This window comes from Ambystoma mexicanum, chromosome 5q (genome assembly GCF_040938575.1).
Source record: "Ambystoma mexicanum isolate Mex_15411 chromosome 5q, UKY_AmexF1_1, whole genome shotgun sequence".
In the NCBI taxonomy this organism is placed as follows: Eukaryota; Metazoa; Chordata; class Amphibia; order Caudata; family Ambystomatidae; genus Ambystoma; species Ambystoma mexicanum.
This window is the reverse complement of record NC_090933.1, coordinates 1380233541-1380255188: the sequence shown is the minus strand read 5'-3', so window position 1 is coordinate 1380255188 and position 21648 is coordinate 1380233541. Positions and strand designations below refer to the sequence as shown.

The following is a 21648-nucleotide window of genomic DNA, read 5'->3' as shown; positions in this document are numbered from 1 at the left end:
AAAGTTTTTAGGGCGGAAAAACATGCTGACAAACTTCGACACAAGCCTCCTTCAACGGCCAAGAAATCTTCCTCTGGGGCTGGTCCAGTGTCCGGCAGGTCTTTTCCTGGCTCCTCATCACATTCTTTTCGGAGAGCTAGGGGGGGTCGGGGTCCTCCACGCTGTTCACGTCCTGGGCCGGCACCGAAGTCCTGACGGTTTGGAATTGCCGGTGGGCGGGCGGCTCCGGCAGTTTTTTCCAGTATGGGAAAGGTGGTGTTCCGACTCGTGGGTTCTGGACACAGTACAATGGGGGTATCGAGTGCATTTCCTGTCTCCTCCTGTCCAGCATTGCATGGTTCGGACTGTGGTTCCCAGGTCTCGGCTCAAGAGGTTGGCCATGGACGCCGCGCTCTCCGAATTAGTGTTGAAGGCGGCCATCATGCCCGTTCAGGGTCAGGGGTTCTACTCACGGGTGTTCCTGGTCCCCAAACCTTCAGGGAAGTACCGTCTAATTCTGGACCTCAAAGCCCTGAACTGCTTCGTCCAAAAGGAACACTTCAAGATGGAGACTTTACAGAACATTCTTCCGTTGTTATTAAAGGGGGATTAGATGACATCTCTGGATCTCCAGGACGCTTATTACCATGTGGCTCTCCGTCCCTGGCACATGCAGTTCTTCCGCTTTGCAGTGGGATCCCGACATTTTCAGTTCAGAGTGCTCCCGTTCGGACTGCGATCTGCCCCCAGAGTTTTCACCAAGCTGGTGGCTCCCCTGGTGGCGCACTTACATCTGCGGGGCATTCAGATATTTCCCTACCTGGACGATTGGTTGATCAAAGCGTCCTGCCGGCAGACTGTCATTTCTCATCTCCGATTGGTCTGCCAGGCATTGCAGGACTGGGGTTTCCTGGTGAATTGGCAGAAGTCCCAACTGGAGGCTTCTCAGGATCTAGTTTTCATTGGTGCACAGGTTTGCACCAGGATGGGGAAGGTGTTCCTGTCCCTAGATAGGGTCCGTCGCTTGCTGACTGTTCTGGGCAGGGTTCTCGGGAGGCAGTATGTCCCGGCCCGCCTATTGCTGAAATTGCAGGGGCACATGGCTTCTTGCATGTTTCTAGTTCCCTGGGCCCGTCTTCATCTACGCCCCCTGGTGTCCTACCTTCTCTCCCACTGGCTCCCTTTATCTCAAGCTTTCGAGGCTTTGATTCCGGTGTCTCTGGCGCTGCGGGTCTCCCTGCAGTGGTGGTTGAGGGTTCCGAAACTATGGGCTGGGGTGTCCCTGATCATTCCTCCTGTGACCACACTTACTACCGACGCCAGTGGAAGGGGCTGGGGAGCTACGTTGGGAGTCCTCTCTGCTCAGGGGTTGTGGGATCCGGAAGAGAGCCATCGGACATCCAATTGGCGAGAGTTGTGTGCCATTCTCCGGGCTCTGGTGTACTTCAGGAGGTTGCTGATGGGCCGGGCAGTTTTGGTCCGGACGGACAATACGACAGCTTTGGCTTACGTCAACCGCCAAGGGGGTTCCGGCCGCTCCTTGAATGCCCTGGCAGCTCAGATAGGTGCTTGGGGGGAATCACATCTGGTGTCCCTGGTGGCTTCACCTATCAGGGGGGTGGACAATGTTCGGGCGGACCTACTCAGCCGCCGGTTTCCCTCCTCGGTGGAACTGGTCCTCTCGACCCAGGTTTTTGCAGAGATCTGTGTCAGGTTCGGGACCCCTATTCTGGACCTGTTTGCGTCTCCAGCCTCAGCAAAAGTTCCCCTCTTCTGCTCTCGTTTTCAGACAGAGGGTGCGTGGGGGGTGGACGCCCTCTCTGTGCAGTGGCCTCAGGGTCTCCTTTATGCTTTTCCACCTATTCCTCTTCTGCCTCGGGTGGTTCAGCGCATCAGAATATCCAGGGTGACTGTATTGTTGTTCGCTCCGTACTGGCCCCGCCGGAGTTGGTTCCCCTCTCTGTTGGAGCTTCGGTGCCAGGAGCCTTGGCTGGTTCCGAAGTGGCCTTGTCCCCTTCTGGGGGAGCTACGGTTGGGGGTCCGCCAGATACAATGGGCAGTGTGGATATTGCACGGGCTAGGCTGATATCTCAGGGGTTTTCTGGTCCTGTGGTGGATTCCATAATGAATGCACTTAGACCCTCCACTCTGAAGGCTTACGGCAGACATTGGAGCCATTTCCGGGACTGGTGTGGGCGGTCTGGGATTCCCCCCCTGCGTTCTGGCCTCCCCGCTATCCTTCAATTCCTCCGGGATGGGTTTGACAAGGGCCTGGCGGTTTCCACGCTTCGCTCTCAGTGGGCCTCCATAAAATTCCTTTTGGGGGACTCTGATGGGCACTTGGATGGGGAGGTGTTGGTGGGGAAGTTGCTCAGGGGTTTTTCTTCTTCCCGTCCTTGTACTTATAAGGGGCTTCCTCCTTGGGATCTCCCTCTTGTCTTAAAGTTTCTTCAAGGGCCTCCCTTTGAGCCCATTTCCAAAATTGATATGAAACATCTGACGCTGAAGACTGATTTTCTGATTGCCATAACTTCTGCCTGTAGCATAGCTCTCAACTCACACGCTTTTGGCGGGTGTCACCCGCCTTGTAAAAGGCTGACTCACCCGCCAAGCCTCCAGCACTCCCATTCATTTCAATGGGCGTCTCACCCGCCAAAAACAAAATCGGGTGATTTCACCCGCCTTTGCAACACAAATGGTTGAGAGCTATGCCTGTAGGCTTGGGGAGATTGGGGCTCTGTTATGTCACCCCCCTTTCCTGAGGGTTCTGCCGGACTTGGTGGTGCTGAGGTGTTATCCGAAGTTTGTCCCTAAAGTTGTTTCTCGTTTTCACACCTCTCAGGATCTGGTTCTCCCTGCCTTTTTTTCAAAATCCGCAAACGCCAGAGGAAGTGGCTTGGCATAACATTGATGTGCGGCGGGCGGTGTTGGAGTACTTGGCTAGAACTGCCCCTTTCCGCCGCTCTGACAGTCTTCTGATTACTTTTGGCCCGGCTGGGGCTGGGCGTAAGGCATCTGTAGTGTCCATTAGCCGATGGATCCGTCATGTGGTCTCCATGGCCTATGTGGCTTCGGGCCTGCCTGTGCCTGCGCACGTTCAGGGGCGGTCCACCAGAGGTTTGGCGGCCTCATGGGCCGATGCTAGGGGGGTTTCTCTACAGGAGATATGTAGAGCTGCCACTTAGGCTGATCAGAGCACCTTCATCAACCACTATAGGTTGAATGTCTCCCACTCGGGGGTTGGTTCCTTCGGGGTTGGAGTTTTGTCTGTGGGGATGTAAATTTGGAGTTATTAAAGGTGTGTGTTTCTGCACTGTTTTGACTCTGTGTCTCATTGGGACCTTTTTCCCCGTTTGTTGCTTTGGTATACCTCATGAGGTAAGTACTGGGACGAGGAAGAGTGGACGTGGAGGTAATGTTATGATTACTTACCGGTAATCCTCATTATTCCTAGTCCTACTCTTCCTCGTCACAGTACTGACGACCCTCCTCACCCTCCCTGCGGGGAAGGTCCCATGCTACGGCTTGGTAATATGAAACTAAGTGACGTGGGTGTGGGGGAGGAGTTATAGAAATAAGAAGAAATAGAAGAAATAGAAGAAGGTCCTGTGTCGGAGGTGGGTGCCTCATGAGGTAAGTACTGTGACGAGGAAGAGTAGGACTAGGAGTAATGAAGATTGTTGGTAAGTAATCAGAACAGCCCAACAAACCCTCCCCCTCAGCCCCACCACCTTGCAGGTCACGTTCTTCTCTGCACATGCGCAGTATGCTGCTACAGTCTGCTGGCCGGGCTTCCCGCAGTTACACTTTATTTCTTCTCTGCACATGCGCAGTGTGCTGCTACGGTCTACTGGCCAGGCTTCCCGCAGTTACACTTTATTTCTTCTCTGCACATGCGCAGTGTGCTGCTAGTCTACTGGCCAGGCTTCCCGCAGAAACACGCATTACTCTCTGCACGTGCGCAGTGTGCTGCTACGGTCTACTGGCCGGGCTTCCCGCAGTTACACTTCTTTATTTCATCTCTGCACATGCGCAGTGTGCTTCTACAGTCTGCTGGTCAGGCTTCCCGCGGTTACACTTCTTTATTTCTTCTCTGCACATGCGCAGTGTGCTGCTACGGTCTACTGGCCAGGTTTCCCGCAGTTACACGTCTTTATTTCTTCTCTGCACATGCGCAGTGTGCTGCTACGGTCTACTGGTCAGCTTCTCGCAGTTACACTTTATTTCTTCTATGCACATGCGCAGTGTGCTGCTTATTCTACAGTCTACTGGTCAGGCTCCCTGTAGATATACTTCTTTTCTACACATGCGCAGTGGGAATTCTCCGTCTTCGAGGATCTCCGGTCGGGTGAGCCAGGCCGCCATTTTGTTTGCCTCGTGAGCTCTCCCTGGGCGCAGAGCGATACTACAGTCTACTGACTTCTGTATTCCTTCTGTGCACATGCGCAGTGTGCTGCTATAGCCGCCATCTTGTTTGCCTCCCGAGCTCTCCCGGGCGCAGAGCGATACTACAGTCTTCTGACTTCTGTATTCCTTCTGTGCACATGCGCAGTGTGCTGCTATAGCCGCCATCTTGTTTGCCTCCCGAGCTCTCCCGGGCGCAGAGCGATACTACAGTCTACTGACTTCTGTATTCCTTCTGTGCACATGCGCAGTGTGCTGCTATAGCCGCCATCTTGTTTGCCTCCCGAGCGCAGAGCGATACTAGTCTCTGACATCCTTATTCCTTCTGTGCACATGCGCAGTGTGCTGTATAGCCGCCATCTTGTTTGCCTCCTGAGCTCTCCCCGGGCCGCGCGGGAGTCTTGGCTTCGTTGCATCTCCTGGGGACAAGAGAACGGTGAGAGATGTATTGTCGTGACGGCCAGTGTGTGCGCGCTCCAGCAGCTGCTGCTCTCGCATGTGCATTGCAATGTCATTCTCTGGCGTATCAGCAGTGGTGGAAATGGAAAAAATGTAGTGGGGGATCCCACAAGTGCCAGGGTAGGGGGCTATGGAGGGAGAGGGGGCGTGGTCTAGAGGGGGTGGGGTTGGTATTGGCCATCCGATCAGATAAATACTTTTTAAAAAAAGGGAGAAAAATAAGCGGCAACATTGCCTTTTACCTCCGGCCAGGGTTTTAAGTGGGAGGGGCCTGCTGGGGCTCAGCCCCAGCAGGCTCCGAAATTTCGACTTGAGGCGGGGCTCTGTGGGGCTCACTAATCTCCCCTGCCAGCCCCGGCCACTACACGAAAATGATTTTTTTCTAAAGCCTGAAGCTCTCGCTCGTGTGCGAAAGCTTCAGGCTCCAGAAAAAAATGCCTTTCAGCCATAATGGTGGCGCCGCACCGGCGAGGCATCCCTTTAAGCAGGAGATGCCCGTGGGCCGGCGCCACCATTATGGAGAAAACGCGAGGCCGCTGGAAGCTGAGGCCGTTTTCCTGGAGAGTGAAACTCCATATCTGGTGCCGGATCTCAGACCCTCCAAGAGCCGGCCCAATGACCAGCACTGCGTATCAGCATTTTGCTGAAAAGTCCCATAAACCAAGGGCAGATAGCTGGGAGTACCCCCTCTGTAGTGCCCGGAAGCGCAGCAAGCCTAGCACCCAGTGATAGCTGGGACCAGAGTTTCCTAGTCTCCGGCTACTCCCTGCACACCACCCTGCAGGAGCTGGGACTCCTCCCAGCACACCACTCTGCAGGAGATGGGACTCCTCCCAGCATACCACCCTGTGATGGCTAGTATTCCTCCCCTGATACCTCCCTGCACTAACATGGACTACTCTCTGCATAGCACCCTGTGATATCTGGGACCAGACCTGCCTAGTCTCCGGCTACTCCCATCACACCACCCTGCAGTAGATGGGACTATTCGCAGCATACCACCCTCCAGTAACTGGGCCTCCTCCTGTCATTCCACCTGCAGTAGCTGGGATTACTTCCCACAAAACCACCCCATAACAGCTGAGACTACTCCCACCATACCACCCTGCAGTAACTGGGACGACTACTTGCATACCACCCTGTGATAGCTAGTATTGCTCCCATCATACCACCCTGCAGTAACTGGGACTGCTCCCTGCATACCACTCTGTGATAGCTGGCCCTACTCCTGTCATTCCACCTGCAGTAGCTGGGATTACTTCCCACAAAACCACCCCATAACAGCTGCAACTACTCCCATCACACTACCCTGAAGTAGCTGGGGTTACTCCCATCACACCACACTGCAGTAACTGGGACTACTCCCTGCATACCACCCTGTGATTGCTGGGCCTACTCCTGTCATTCCACCTGCATTAGCTGGGTTTACTTCCCACGAAACCACCCCCTATTAGCTGGGACTACTTGTTTACTCATCTCAGTACCAGCTAGATATTTATCTTTAGTAGAGGTACTACAGTAGCCTATTGCACCGCAGCCTGTGTTGCCTTCTGCCTATTGGCCCACTGCCTTTCATCTTCCAATCAGGGTGGACCGGGAGGTCGGAGCCGGCCCATTTCGAAGACCCCTGTCTGCTCCCTGAAGCTACTGCTACCACAACCTGACCCTCCGTGGTGCGGCCATTTCACTCAGCCATGATTTTGGACTACCAAGACTCTTGCCCTCACCAGCCCATGGGGAAGTGTCCCTACTCCTTTCTGCCTACCCTTTCTCATTCCCTCATCGATCTACACTCTTCCCTCTGCTTGCTCTAAATGATCTCCCTGTATCTTCTCAAATGCCCATGTCTCAGCACCTGCCTCTAACTCATACCTCACTTCTTCCATCTATGTTGCCTTAGCAAACAGAAATCTGGGCTGTTTTGAAAGTCAAATTTGGGTGTGTTTTGTAACTGAAATTTGAATTGTCTTTCACATTACTTTTGTGGCCTCAAATATAACCTGCTAGCCCAGTGACCTTTCCTCACTTTCTTGCATATTCCCCCTACTACCATCCCCTTCTTACTCACTCATGGCATTATCTGTTTCTCTTATCTACTCTTACTGCTTCTCTATTAACTATCCTTCCCTTCTCACTAAGTCTGGTAAGAAGAAATTCAAAAAGGATGTCTTGGCTTCTAACCCAGGACCCCCCATCACTGATAGCTATTCCAGTGCCTCTGCCAGACAAACCCTCACTGACATTCTCTTTTTCCTTCCTCTGCTTGATCTATGGACCCCTCATATGATCTCTGTGCTCAGTCCTGTCTCCTCCTATCCCTTTAATGGTGGCTCCCACTGGGAAGTCCTCATGGATTTCTTTGACTCCTCCAGAGTCATCATTAATGTCTACCTGAATGGCACTCTCATGGTGCAAGTCCCTCAGGCTAATCTCCTCTTTGATAGACGGTTTCCTCACCTCATTAACTTTCTCTCATCTGCAGCTGTCCCCTACTCTCCTCCCTTGGCTATCTTGCCCTCCTTTCCTTCTGCCTCTGCCTCATCTCAAGCTCCCTCCACACCTCGCAGCGCGTACCCCTGATTTGTACCCCTCCCCGGAAGGTTTTTAAGGCTGGCAACCTTCTTCATCTTGCCACCCTCAACTCTCGCTCTGCTGTCAAACACTCCTCTGACATCTGCTACCTCCTAGAAGAACTTGACCTGGATGTCCTTGTTCTTACTGAGACTTGGTTTACGACCAGCTCTGTCACAAGTTTTGACACTCTCCTCCCTGATGGCTACAAGATCCTCTCCGCCCTCAGATCCAACCTGCCTGGAGGTGGTGTAGCCCCTATCTTCCTGAGTGGATTCCTACATCATCCCCACTCAGACTTACTCTGCTTTTGAATGTCTTGTCTGCAGGGTCGCTCTGTCTCCCGGACACTCTCTCACTGTTGCGACTCTCTACCGGCCCCCTGGTCAAATTACCTCTTTTGTCTCTGAGTGGGCTGACCTCTCTTTCTCCCTCCTGGCCTCAACCACTCAACTCCTCCTTCTTGGTGATCTCAACATCCATCTTGAGTCTCCCTGTTCCTCATCTGCTCTCTTTCGCGACCTTTGTGACTCACTCTCCCTCTCCTCCCCTCTGGCCCCACACATTCTGCTTGTCACACACTTGATGTCTTGATCTCCTCTGCCCTCCCCTCTCTACTCCCCTCACCACCCCTCTCTCCTGGAGTGATCCCTGCCTCCTCTCCTCCCATCTGTCCATCTCCTCCCCCCAAACCAAGCTTTCCCCAAGATTGCCACCCTCCTTCTCGGCCATCCGGCCCATGAAGCATGTGTCAATTGAAGCTTTTGTGGCCACCTTCTCCCCTGCTCCCCCACCTCCGGCTGACTCGCACCCAGGCACAGCCCTGACCCTGCTCTACTTCTCTATTTCTGCTACTCTTGATGTTATTTCCCTGTCATGAGGATCCGTTTGAAGTCCAAAGCCAAGTGTAATTCCTGGTATGACTCTGGCCTAGCTACACTTAAACGCAAGTGTAGGGCGGTTGAGAGAAAATGGAGGGCTTCCTGCTCATCATCTGTCAAACTGGCCTGCCGCCTGCTCCAAAGACAATACCGTCCCTCTGTCCGCTACAAAAAGAGTTTCTACTTCAGCTTCTGAACGAATTCTAGCAGTGAGTGGCCCCCAGATATACTGTTGATCTCCCATTCATTCTGCTAGGTCACACTCAGGCAACCAATCACTCAGAAGGGCATTCAGCAGTCAGTCGGCCAATCAGGCTTACAGTGCATTCAGGCCACTCACAGGCACTCACAACAAGGAATGTGTATTGGGACAAGTACCCAGCCATTCAACACTACACACTGCATTCATACCAGTTTCGGGCAGGGCTGTTTCAGTCATTGTGTTTCAAACCAGAAACCAGACATCCACAACCAGAAGTGCATATTGGTCACACACTCCGTTCACCCAGGTCCCACCCACAGGGTGTACCCACAACATACAGTCACTGGGAAGGCTCCAGCCAGTCTGGCCTGGAACTCACAACAACACCATATATGGAACTTCCACCCAACAGCTAGTCAGGTCAGGGGAAGGGACAGAGTCAGGGCTTCCCAGGTCTTTGGGAAAACAAGGTAACAGGCAATAGAAAGCAAGAGGCCACAGGGGCCATCTTGTTTCCTATCAGTAATCAACTGATTCCAATGCAAGGGCCTGGGTATCCCAAAATGGAGGAGACTCAGAGCACCTGTCAAATTCAGCATGGAGCTGCCACCAGCCCATACCCTGCTCTGTGGGCCACACACAGGTGCCCAAAAACGTACACTAGGGGCACAGGGTTGCACCTCACCCATGGGTCTGTACACCAAACCAAAAATAGGAAGAGCTGCACTGCCAGGAGTCCCACATGGACTCCTGGGCAGAAAACAATACAAAACACAAAGGAAAAAGGACTACAGGACAAGGACAGGCAGGCCCTGTCCCTCCAATTCATTTCCAGCATCACAGTCCTCATCCTACTTGATCTGTCCTCTGCTCTTGACACGGCCAACCATACCATCCTGCTCAATCGTCTGCTTGACAACCTGGGTATCACCGATCAAGCTCTGGCCTGGCTGACCTCTTTTCTTTCTGATCGAACCTCCCAGGTAACACTGGGGTCCTTCCTATCCTCTATATCCCTCTCTACTTGTGGTGTACCCCAGGGGTCTAACCTCTCGCCCTGGCTTTTCAAACAATACTTGGCAACTCTCGCCTACTGCATTTCCATTTTCTGCTCAAACTTCCAGTGCTATGCTGATGACACCCAAATCATTTTCAGGCGACCCTCAGACACCTCCTCTCCTTCCCTCATCACCAACTGTCTAATTTCCATTCAAAACTGGTATGCCACCAGCAATCTTTGTCTAAATGCCAACAAGACTGAGATCCTCCTCATTGGCACACTTTCACCATCCTTTCCCCTCACTCTCTGGCCGGCCTCCCTTGGCCCTCCTCCTACCCCTACCTGTGAGGCTAAGAATCTCTGGGCCATCTTTGACTCCACACTTTCCTTCTCAGCACACATCTCTGAAGTCTCTAGCAAATCAAACTTCTTACTGCACCTCCTCAGAGGCACTCTGCCTTTCCTCTCCTTCCCCCAGAAGCTCACTGTCTCCCAAGCTCTGGTCCTCTCTAGTTTGGACTACTGTAACAGCCTCTTCCTAAATCTACCTGCCTCCTCTCTTCGCCCTTTACAACTAATCCAGAACAGGACTGCGAGACTTGTCCATGGAGAGACTTGTCCTTGGCCTCAAGCCCTGGGATCATATCTCTCCAGCTCTGAAATCCCTTCATTGGCTCCCAGTGGATGCAATGATTAAATTTTAAAACCCTCTGCATTGTCCACAAGGCTTTCTGGGGCCTGGGTCCAAAATACCTTCAAATATCCCTCCGTAAATACCTCCCCTCTCGAGGCCTTCGCTCTTCTACTTCTAACTCCCCCAGGCTCGGTTGTTTCTCAAATAAACGAGCTGGGGCAGATCTCTGTCTTCGGCTGGGGCCTCCCTTTGGAACAGCCTCCCAGTCACCTTGAAACTTGAGGAGAACCATCTCCAGTTCCGGAAGTACCCCAAGACCTTCTCTTCGCTTCTGCATTTGCCCCTCTTCTCCCGTGCTGATCTGCTGCTCTCGCGCGGCACCATGCACCTGGCCACCCTCTGGCCCAGGTACCTGCTCACCCTGCCTCCCTCCTGCACTGCCTCCGGGCCACCCCTGGCACTGGGATCTGTATCTGTACCCATACAGCCCCCCATTCTTCTTCTGCACTTAACAGATATACCCTATCTGACTATCATGCACTTGCCACTTGCTGGCCGCACTACCTTTTTTTTCACTGCACTTATTTATTTATTTATTTCACTGATTATTTATTCCTTTCTCTCCTCTCTTCTGCACTTTCCACCTCTCCCCCTTCCACACACTTTCCCCCTTTTTCCCTTTTCCATGCATTTGCTCGTTCTTAATGCCACTGGGCATAGTAAGATCGTTTTTTGTGTGTTCTCCCCTATTCCCCTCTCTTTGCTTGGTCGCGCTCTGAAACACCTGTGTATGAGCGCGATATAAATAAAATATATCATATCATATGTAGGAGGATTCTGGCTTTGTAGATATTTCCTTATTAGTCTCTTGAGTAAGATGAAAAGGGAGTTCCTATTTGGCACAGAGCCTTATCCCCAAAGGCAGACTCTCTCCCTCTGCGATCCCACTTTCTGCCAACCCTGGGGGAATATCGCGTAGCGGGCTCACCTCCCGAGTCTCACAGGGAAAGGCTCCCCGTTGGGAGAAGTGACAGACTCCCACAATTTGACACACCCTCTACCGAGAACGAACACGGCTAAATAACCTGTTCTCTGGAAGGTTTCCACTGGGGAGGCTGTACAACCGTGTTTTAGCTCACTGTACCTTTCAGAGAGGAGAAATATGCATGTGCATATCAGTCTGCTCCCACCCACTTGGCCAGTCCAGCACCGAAATACTAGGCCTTCTCCTCTGAACAAGAGTACCAAAAAAGTACATTTTAAAATGACATATCTATAATTTAGTAACTATAAACCTAACATTAAATACAACATACAGTAATCATAAACCTTAAACACTTGCACCAGCAATGCGCCGCACGGACCCCTGAGAAGAGATCCAGACTGCTGCCACTTGCCCAATCCACACTGCTGCCCACGTTGACAAAGAAAACACAAGGCCGTGAGAAGGCTGTGTTGGTTGCCCAGGCAACCATTATCCACACTGCAGGGTGATAGGATATGATATGATATGGCATTTCTAATGCGCCTATACACAAGTGTTTCAAGGCGCGACGAGGCAGGGAGGGAGGAACAGGGGGAAGACAGACAACGATCCTACTAGGCCAGGTGTCATTCAGATCGCGCAAGTGCAGGGGTAGGGGGAAGGGAAGAAGTGCAAGGGGGGAGCGGGGAAGTGCAAGGGGGGGAGGGGGAAGTGCAGTACAAGGTAAGTAGAATAAAATAAATAATAAATAAATAAATAAGGAGGGCCAGCTGGTGGCAAGTGCAAGGTAAGTGCAGGTAAGTGCTGGGAAGGGGGGGCTGGAGGGATACAGAGACAGTCCCGCAGTGCAGGGGTTGCCAGGGAGGCAGTGCAAGTGGAGAGTGGCTGGCCCCAGGGTCGGGGAGAGTGGCCCAGTTGCAGATTCAGTGCAGTTTCAGCGAAGAATTAGCAGGGGAGAGGGAGAGAGAAAGCAGAAGCAAAGAGGAAGGTTTTGAGGTGCTTACTGAACCGGAGATGGTTCTCCTCAAGGGTGCGGGAACATGCCCGTGAAAATCACCGCTGCTGGCCCGGAGGGCGATAGGCTCTCTCATCCGGCCAGCTCCACCCCATCTGCCTTAAATGGAGGAGGAGGAGGAGGAGGCCGGCAGGCGAAGCCGCAGGGAGTAGACCGGGGGAAAAGGCCTTTCTCCCTCTCTGCAGCTTTTCGCTGCTCGACGGTGCGAGATGGTGCCACACACTCTGCCTCGGAAGGTAAGCCTCCCACGTACAGCCACATCGTCACACCATTGGATATTCATATTCATACAGGGACTGTCCCTCACATCCAACTACCCCTACCTCGTTGGGTAAGAAACACACGACTCCGATCGCACACCCAGCCAGCCCAGCCCCTCTTCTATTTGCTAAACTCCTTCAACCGAAACATGCGGTTAGGCGACAGAGAGACGCACTCCGCCCATCAACCCAAGGGTATGGCCCCCACTGACTTCGGTGCGTGTACACCTGACACCAATGCGACCCCCACTGTGTCTCTGACACCTGTCCTTCTCCACCTTACCTCTGAGGCACCCGTTTCATGTCCCCAAGCTGGCTGCCGTCATCTCAATGTCTCTCCGCCTGCCACACCAACAGCCATCCTGCAACAATACACACAGCGTAATCGACCCGAACTGATGGCGGATGCCCCGTGTGACACATCAGTCTACTCACTGGAGAGATCCTCTACCACATCCTTGCCTATTAACAATAACCCCTACCTGCATACTGTGTGTAACAGGGGCTCCAGTACACTGACCGTTGCTAATCACTGCCTGCCCTCGACCATTAGTCCATGTGTACTCGTGCCTGTTTCACATGCTAACCACATGTTCGCTTTTGCCTCCGAAGGTAGTATCATGCCTGTGCCCCTTGATGCGCCTATGCCACCACCTGCCTATGATGTTAGTATTATGCCTACTGTGCCTGTGCCCCTTGATGCGCCCATGCCACCATTTGCCTATGATGTTACTATTATGCCTACTGTGCCTGTGCTCCTTGATGCGCCCATGCCACTACTTGCTCAGAACGACACAACTATGCCAGGGTCTGCTTCGCAGCTGCCAATTTCAGTCGCCAATAGCCCAGAGCCGCGCACGCTGCCTGAGCCTTGCAGGGGTACACCCCGACCTACTGCCGTTCTCAAATGCGCATTGGTCAATGCCCGATCGCTACCAGCTCATGCCCTAGATGTCCATGACCTCATTATCAAGGATAATCTGGACCTCCTGATAATTACAGAAACATGGTTGAAAGAAGCATCAGGCCCAGCCCTCTCCCTCGCCATCCCAGATGGGTACACAATCTTCAAACAAGACCATACACACCAGAGAGGTGGTGGAGTTGCCCTCATCGCCAAAGAAACCTTAGCTATTAGGGAGATCGACGGGGCATACGGTCATAACTGTGACTACCTTCTACTCAAAATGAATTTCTCCCATAACTGCACCATTGCAGTACATATTGTCTATCGACCCCCGGGTCCCTTCTCAGAATTCCATGAGGCCCTCATCCTTTCTCTGTCCGACAACTTGAAAAAGACCTCTCAAGTCCTGCTCTTGGGTGATTTAAATCTGGCCCTTAATGACCCTAAGGATGCCCATGCTATCACCTTGAATAAAGCTCTATCCACCTTAGGGTTGTCTCAAGTCATCTCCGAGCCTACACATATTAAAGGCCGCACTCTAGATTGGATCAGTCACCACAACTGTGCTGTTCGAATCACTGGAAATACTCCAATTCCATGGTCTGATCACCACTATATTCAATTTGACCTTAATACTAACAAAGTGCCCCCTAAGCCTGCGATCCCACTTCCTGCGGCACTCGCTAGAAGTTCACGTCAACTTACCTCGGAAAATATTGCACCCTTCCTTATGGTGCCCTCTCTCCAGCCTCCGTTCTCCAGCGACCCTGGCACTCTCGCTAGTGCTTTTAAACTTGCCATCAGCCAAGCTGTGGATGCCATCGCTCCTCTTTCCCTAAGGAAAGCCAAGAAAGCTAAACACTCCAATGCCTGTTTCTCTCAGGAGTTGCTGGAACTACGTTCCAAGAAGAGGCTTGCACTCTCAGCCTGGAAAATGAACCCCACTTAGGAGAGCATTCCAGGCTATCTCCCAAGACTACAAATCAAGGCTAAAGCCACGCCATTCAATTCTAGGATAGACGATGCTAAATCAGGATCGAAAGAAATCTTCACCATCTTTAGAGAGCTGGAAAAACTGTCCACTCCACCTCCTATTCTACTTAGGATGAAAAATGGTGCAACAACGTTCATTTTGCCATTATAGATAAGCTAAATACTCTGCAAACTAAAACTCTAGCCCATCAGAAGGCGCTGACGCACCTCATAGCCAACCTGCACAGCAACTCGCCTACAGCCACTAACTAATCCCTCCACGCCTTTCGACTTTAAAGATATGAGTGAACCAGAAGTCATTGCCCTGCTCAAATCTATTAAACCATCCAATTGCAAGGGGGATGCCTGTCCTGCCCAACTCATTAAAGATTCTGCCCCCATCCTTGCCCGCCTTCTAACAGCATTCATTAATGCATCCTTGCAGTCTGGCCATGTCCCAACTGGACTTAAGGAAACTTGGGTACGCCTGCTCCTTAAAAAACCTTCCCTCGTCCCCACAGTACCAGGGAAATACAGGCCCATTACTACTGTCCCATTTCTACAAAAATTTTTAGACAACGCAGCCTGCCTGCAAGTCCAAATATTCCTTGAAGACCACCGTCTCCTCGGCATTCGGCACTCTGGCTTCCGTCCACGACACAGCCTCGAAACGGCCCTCCTAGACCTGAAAAATCAAATGGACGACATCAGAGACGCAGGCAAACCAGCGCTCCTTCTGCTCCTTGATTTATTTGCTGCATTTGACTTGGTGGATCACAACACACTCTGCCACCATCTCTCCAGTGCGGCTAATTTCTCCCCAACGGCATACGCTTGGATCACCTCCTTTCTACAGGAAAGGTCCATGAAAGTCTTTTCCGACTCAGCATGTGCCACTCCAAGCCACATCAAACGCGGAGTCCCACAGGGCTCCTGTATTGCGCCCACTCTCTATAACCTATTCACGAGGCCCCTGTTCAACATTCTCAACGTCCTGTGCATCTCATACACCAATTATGCTGATGACAAACGGGTACTTATCCCCCTTACAGGCGATTATGATGCCGACCTAAAGAGCCTCACCACTATCTACTCCACGATCCAATCATGGATGGCAGAAAACTGGTTATGCCTTAACAGCGAGAAAACCAAACTACTGTTAATTGGATCACCCACCACCTTGGGTAATTTGGACAAACAATACATGTCTTTCACCATTGACAATATACCTATCGCGGTATCCGAAAATGTCAAGACTTTGGGCGTCTACCATGACTAATCTGACCATGAATAGACAGGTGAATGCCATTGCCTCTTCCTCTGCTTACTACTCCAAATTACTCAATGTAGCTAGACCCTTCTTATCTCGACAGAACTGCCTCACTATTGCTAGGGCAATATTCGGATCAAGACTGGACTACTGCAATTCCCTCCTTGTAGGGACCGCTTGTAAAAACTTGGCTAAACTCCAACGTGTTCGGAACAATGCCCTTAGGGCTGCCACAGGGACCTCAAGAAAGGACCACATCTCTGAAGTGAGAAGGCAGGTTCATTGGCTTCCCCCCAAAGAGAGAATTGTTTTTAAAACCCTCTCCCTCACGCATAAATGCCTCCATGATCTGGCACCCCCCTACTTGGTCCAACGAATTACCAAGTCTACCTCCTCTGGGCCTGTGAGAAAGGTCTACACCAACATGATCGCCACTCCCAAGACACAGGGACTCCGTGCCGGTGGCACTAGCTTCCCTACTATGGCTGCCTCACACTGGAATGCTCTTCCCACTCACCATCGAATGATTGACTCTCACCTAGCCTTCCGCAAAGCTATTAAAACTCAGCTTTTTGTCTGAATATTTACTCTGTACCGGCTCCCATCTGCTCATCTTGCTGTATTGTGGCCGGATGCTAGCATCCTCTGAGAACGATCTCCCACGTTATTGTAATGTTTGCTAACCATGAAACCTTTCTTTTCTACTTCTTTTTATTACCAATGTATCTTCAACGAAGAGGCCTTTGTTGTTCCTATGTAACCACTGAATCAAACTTGCGTACAATTTCCTGTAACAGTGCGTTGATGCCTCTGGGTTGCTAGTGCACTCTACAAATAAATACACTACATGACAAACCAATCACAATATAATAAACACTGTTTAGTAACCTTTATTTCAACAAATAAAATAATTATAAACACAGCGTGTCAAATGTACTAATTTATTAAATGTTAAATTATAATAGCCATACTTTACATAAACACAAATACAAACATCCAATTTTTATTTAAAAATAATTACTAAATGCAAAATTTAAATAGTAACAAAAGCAGCCTAAATATAATTACACATTAAAAACATTAATCAACAAAAATGCTTTTCACATTTTTACTAAACACCAATATTCATTAAAAAAATCACTTTCACTGTAAACAAAGTTAAGGTTACAATGATATTTTATTTGAATATATTTGTATTTCTCATGTTTGAAGACTTAAGTTTTTGCTGGTTTAACTCTCTTGTAAACATTTTTCAAAGTGTATAGCAATAGCCGCCCTATAGTTATAAATATAACCTCTCCATCAGGGAATTGCTTTACCAAGCTTTCCCCTCGGGGGAACTTCTCTCAACCAAACTCTCCTACCCTAAGACTGCAACCACCACCATGCACATCGTATACAGACCACCAGGCCCATTACAAACCTTTGATGAGGATCTAACTCTACTCTACTCTACAGTATCTTCACTATATAACATGCTTCTGTAAATACATCTGTTCTATTTCATCTGTAAATTACTCATGTAAAAAGATTGCACACGCAGATATTGATTATTATGTTACATGTTTATATTTACGGGACCAATGTATCTGTAAATATCTCATGTCTGTAAATATGTTGAATATAATATATCTCAAGCCCATGTTATCCTTTGTTGCCTGTGGTAACTCCTGTAATGCGTATTACATGCTCTCCAGAGCCCATATACCCGCGGGTTTGGCACGCTCTACAAATGTTAAATAAATAAATAGTTACTGTAAGTCGCTGTCATGCGATGCTTTGGACACTGGCATCTGTGGCCCCGTTTGATTCTCCACCGTACTTCCTGATTCCAACACGCATTCCTCTACGTGCATGCAGCGGTCTAGTTTCTTTTTTCCATCATGCACGTATTACTATTTAGGCACACCCATTTTTGACACATGCGCGTTGCAACCTTTCGGTCAGCTGTGTTTTGCTTTCGCTGCTGTTGTTGCGCTTCGCAGTGTTTTCTTCCCGGACCCTTCCGGTCTCTTTTCTTACCTTTCGGTACTTTCACCGCTCCGTTGCTCTACTTGCCTTTGAGCTGCCTCCCCCGGGTGTGGTCCGCTCTCGGTCCACGGCACCCTTCTGATCCTCCGTCTCTCTCTCTCTCTCTCTCTCTCTCTCTCTCTACTTTCTTTTCCCTAGTGCTCTACCTATTGTTTTGATACTCCTGCGGGAGTTTCTCTTTCCGCACTCTGCTCCATGATTTCGAGTGCTCCCGGTTCCTTGCCGGAAGTATCCCATCACTGTCGCTTGAGCCTACATCTTCAGACAAGCCTGCAGTACACCACTTCAAAGGGTTTTTTTGCCACAATTGGCTTTTTCCCCGTATTGGTCCCTTCCGGGAAGGGGGCCCCAGAGAGGTGCGTCCTAGCAGCCCTCACTGTGGCTTCCTCCCGTACGAGACCCCCGCTACACCACAAAAAAGAAAAGGACTACAGATCCCACAGATCCTTGAGCACGGAGGAAGAGGACTCGGGTGAGGAGGTGGAGGAGGGGAACCGGGAGACACAACCTCAACAAGAGAGAGAAGTTGACAGTTTGCAACGCCACCCACCTACGATGGCCACTCCGGAGCAAGTTCAAGAGTTGGTTGCCGCAGTACAAAGCCTCTCACTAGAGATGCAGAACATGAAGGCGGAGAATAATCTATTAAGGCAGATGGTAGCGGCACGAGAACCCCATTCCACTGACTTACCACCGATGGCCTTATCCTCGGGCAAATACGACGGTTCTCCTAAGAAACTAAAAGAATTCCTTGATGCATGCAAGGTTTACTTTGCTTTCAGAACCCGCACCTATGCTTCAGACCATGCTAAAACAGGCTTCCTGATATCCAATATGACAGGCAAGGCCCTAGCTTGGGCTACGCCATTAGTTACTGGTAATGACCCAGTACTGCAGGATTTCAGGGCATTTGTGGAACTGTTAAAGCGTACATTCGATAGTCCAGAACTCTTGTTGGCAGCCGCGGAAGAACTATTAGACGCACGTCAAGGTCAGGCTGATGTAAGGTCCTACATTTCCTCGTTTAAAAGACTGGCTATGGAAACTGGTTGGTCTGACCAATCTCCGTATATACTCTTCCGTCGGGGCCTTAAAGAAGAACTGAAAGATGAGCTAGCTCATTTTCCACGTCCTGCTACGCTACCTGAACTGATGACGGCTGCTCTACAAATGGAAGCCAGAATGCAAGAAAGGCGAAATGAAAGACGGAAGTTTCGATCTTCCTACACCGCGCCTCTCTCTCCTCTCCCACCTGCTACCAAACGCACGGAGGAACCCATGCAGATAGGTTCAACCCGAAGATCACTAACTCCTGAAGAAAGAAAGAAAGAAGGAGAGAACAAGGTTTATGCGCCTATTGTGGTTCCGACAGACACTCAGTAAAAAATTGCACCGAATTACCTAAAAGACCGGTGGAAAACGACAACCCTCGACCCTAGAAGGGACGGGCAATCGAGGGCCATCTTGTAGTCCCTATGTTTCCATGGCAATAGACTCATGTAACGCACCGGAGGACTCCCGTCTAATGGTGGTGACTGTGATGGTTACGATTAATGATTCTGCTATAGAGACCTTAGCATTCCTGGATTGTGGTGCCGCCGGAAACTTTGCAGACACCTTATGGGTAGACAAGGTCAGAGCCAAACGCATCGATCGTAGTCATGGACAAAAAGTAGAAGGGGTGGATGGCAGGCCTTTGAGCTCCGGGCCTATTCTCCAGACCACAGAGCCCCTATCCCTCAGCATTCACGAACATTCAGAGGTTATTACCTTTGATATAATTAGAGCAGCACACTTCCCTCTCATTCTAGGGATCACCTGGCTGCGTCAACTATTCGATTCAAGCTATTGTCATACTGAATGCTTTTCCAAAACACCGTATCAACAGCTTAAGACTGTTCCCAGTCCTCTCTTCACCACTGTTAGTATACATACTCTCACACAAGTGTTAGAAGAGTACACTCCGGTCTTTGCCAACAGTACTCCATCAGACTTGCCACCCCACAGACCGGACGACTGCGCCATAGATTTGGTGCCTAACGCTCTGGTGCCTTTTGGGAGGATGTTCGCGCTCTCTAAGACAGAGAAGGAAGTACTTAGGAAGTATTTCGATGATAACTTATACAATGGCCTCATCAGACCCTCTAAATCCCCTGCTGGCGCACTATTGTTTTTCATCCCAAAACGAGATTCCAGAGACCTAAGCCCTTGTATTGATTACTGAGGTCTTAAAGGATATATACCCCATGCCACTCATCCCTGACATCTTAGAGGCAGTCCAGGGTGCCTCAGTTTTTACCAAGCTGGATCTGCGTAACGCCTACCACCTGCTCAGAATACGCTCGGGGCATGAGTGGAAAACTGCCTTCCATACACCCTTCGGGCTATACGAGTATCATGTGATGCCCTTCGGGCTGGTGAACGCTCCTGCGGTCTTTCAAAGGTTTGTAGACCATATTTTTTCAGACCTTCTCTTCGTTTCAGTGGTTGTATACTTAGACGACATTCTGGTTTTTTCAAAAAGCATGCCAGAACACCTGCTCCATCTGAAGGAAGTGTTCAAGCGACTCAAACAACATCAGCTACTGGTCAAGAAAGAGAAGTGCGTTTTTGGAGTCACAACAGTACCATATTTGGGGTTTGTTCTCTCGCCTCAAGGAGTTCAGATGGACGAAAAGAAGGTGGATGCCATTCTTAAATGGCCTGCTCCTTCTTCTGTTAAAGAGGTACAAAGATTTTTGGGCATGGCGAATTTTTACAGACGTTTCATCCCTGGTTTTTCTGAGATCACCCTGCCCATAACAAACCTTCTAAAGAAGACATCCATGCCGTTCGTGTGGAGCCCACAAGCAGAAGAGGGCTTCCAACGATTAAAGGACAGGTTCTGTAGTGCTCCCATACTACGACAACCGGATCAAGGGAAACGATTCATCCTGGAGACCGATGCCTCAGCATCCGCTCTAGGAGCGGTTTTGCTTCAGGAACACGACAATGAGGAACATCCAGTGGCATATCTGTCAAAGACCCTTACTCCGAGTCAACAGAACTACTCGGTTATAGAAAGGGAACTTTTGGCCATGAAAAAGGCATGCAAGGTCTGGAGGCATCTACTACAAGGGGGTAGCCATCCCTTTGAAATTAGGACGGATCACAAAAATCTACAGGTCTTACAAACTATGGACTGTGTCAACTCCAGACAAGCCCGGTGGGCACATTTCTTTTCTCAGTACGACTTCCATATTACATATATACCAGGGAGCCAGAACACTTTGGCCGATGCACTTTCCAGGAAGACTCATGCTTCCGCTTCTTCTACCGGTCCCCCAGACAGGCTGTTCCCTAGGAACCGCGTTATCGCCACCACCTCAGTATTCCTACAACAAGTCAGGGAGGCCACAGCTACACAAACAGAACCAAGAGGGTTAGCTAAAGCAGAAGGTCTCTTTTTCAGGAAGAAAAGGTTATGGATACCATCAAAGAGCCTGCAAGAAAAGGTGCTATCCTGGTGTCACGACCATAGGACAGCTGGTCACAGAGGACAAGCCAGTACCTTGGATCTGGTCAGGAGAGCCTTTTATTGGCCGGGTTTTTCCAGAGATGTGAAAAAGTATGTTAAGACCTGTAGCGTATGCAACCAAAGTAAGTACAGCACCAAAAGACCCATAGAGTTGTTGCAACAGGATGCCATTCCAGGCCGTCCATGGAGTCATATCACTACTGACTTTATCGTGGAGTTACCACGTTCCAAAGGGCGTTCATGCATTATGGTCACCATGGATTCCCTCACAAAGATGGCTCACTTCTCGCCACTTTCAGGCTTGCCCACGGCCGATACCATGGCCACGGTTTTCATCAGAGACATCTTTAAACTTCATGGTCTTCCTGACAAAATCGTCTCAGACCGCGGAAGCCAATACATCTCCAAATTCTGGAAAGCCCTATGCAAAGCCCTTGGCATCGAATGCGCGTTATCGTCTGGGTATCACCCCCAGACAAATGGGCAGACTGAACGCTTAAATGCAACCCTGGAACAGTACCTACGAAGCTATTCAAATTTGGAACAGGACAATTGGGTGGA

At 50.3% G+C, this 21648-nt stretch overlaps 2 protein-coding genes across 2 annotated transcripts in view; one reads left to right on the top strand and one right to left on the bottom strand.

Moving 5' to 3' along the window:
* LOC138498184 (zinc finger protein 850-like) overlaps nt 1–21648 on the bottom strand; it is a 346849-nt gene that overhangs the window by 159079 nt on the left and 166122 nt on the right. The window lies entirely within an intron of this gene.
* Nucleotides 4628–21648, top strand: part of LOC138498183 (zinc finger protein 850-like) — a 55188-nt gene continuing 38167 nt past the window's right edge. The window contains exon 1 of the mRNA XM_069622065.1: nt 4628–4819. The gene's annotated coding sequence lies outside the window, so the exon portion shown is untranslated. The remainder of the gene's footprint in view (nt 4820–21648) is intronic.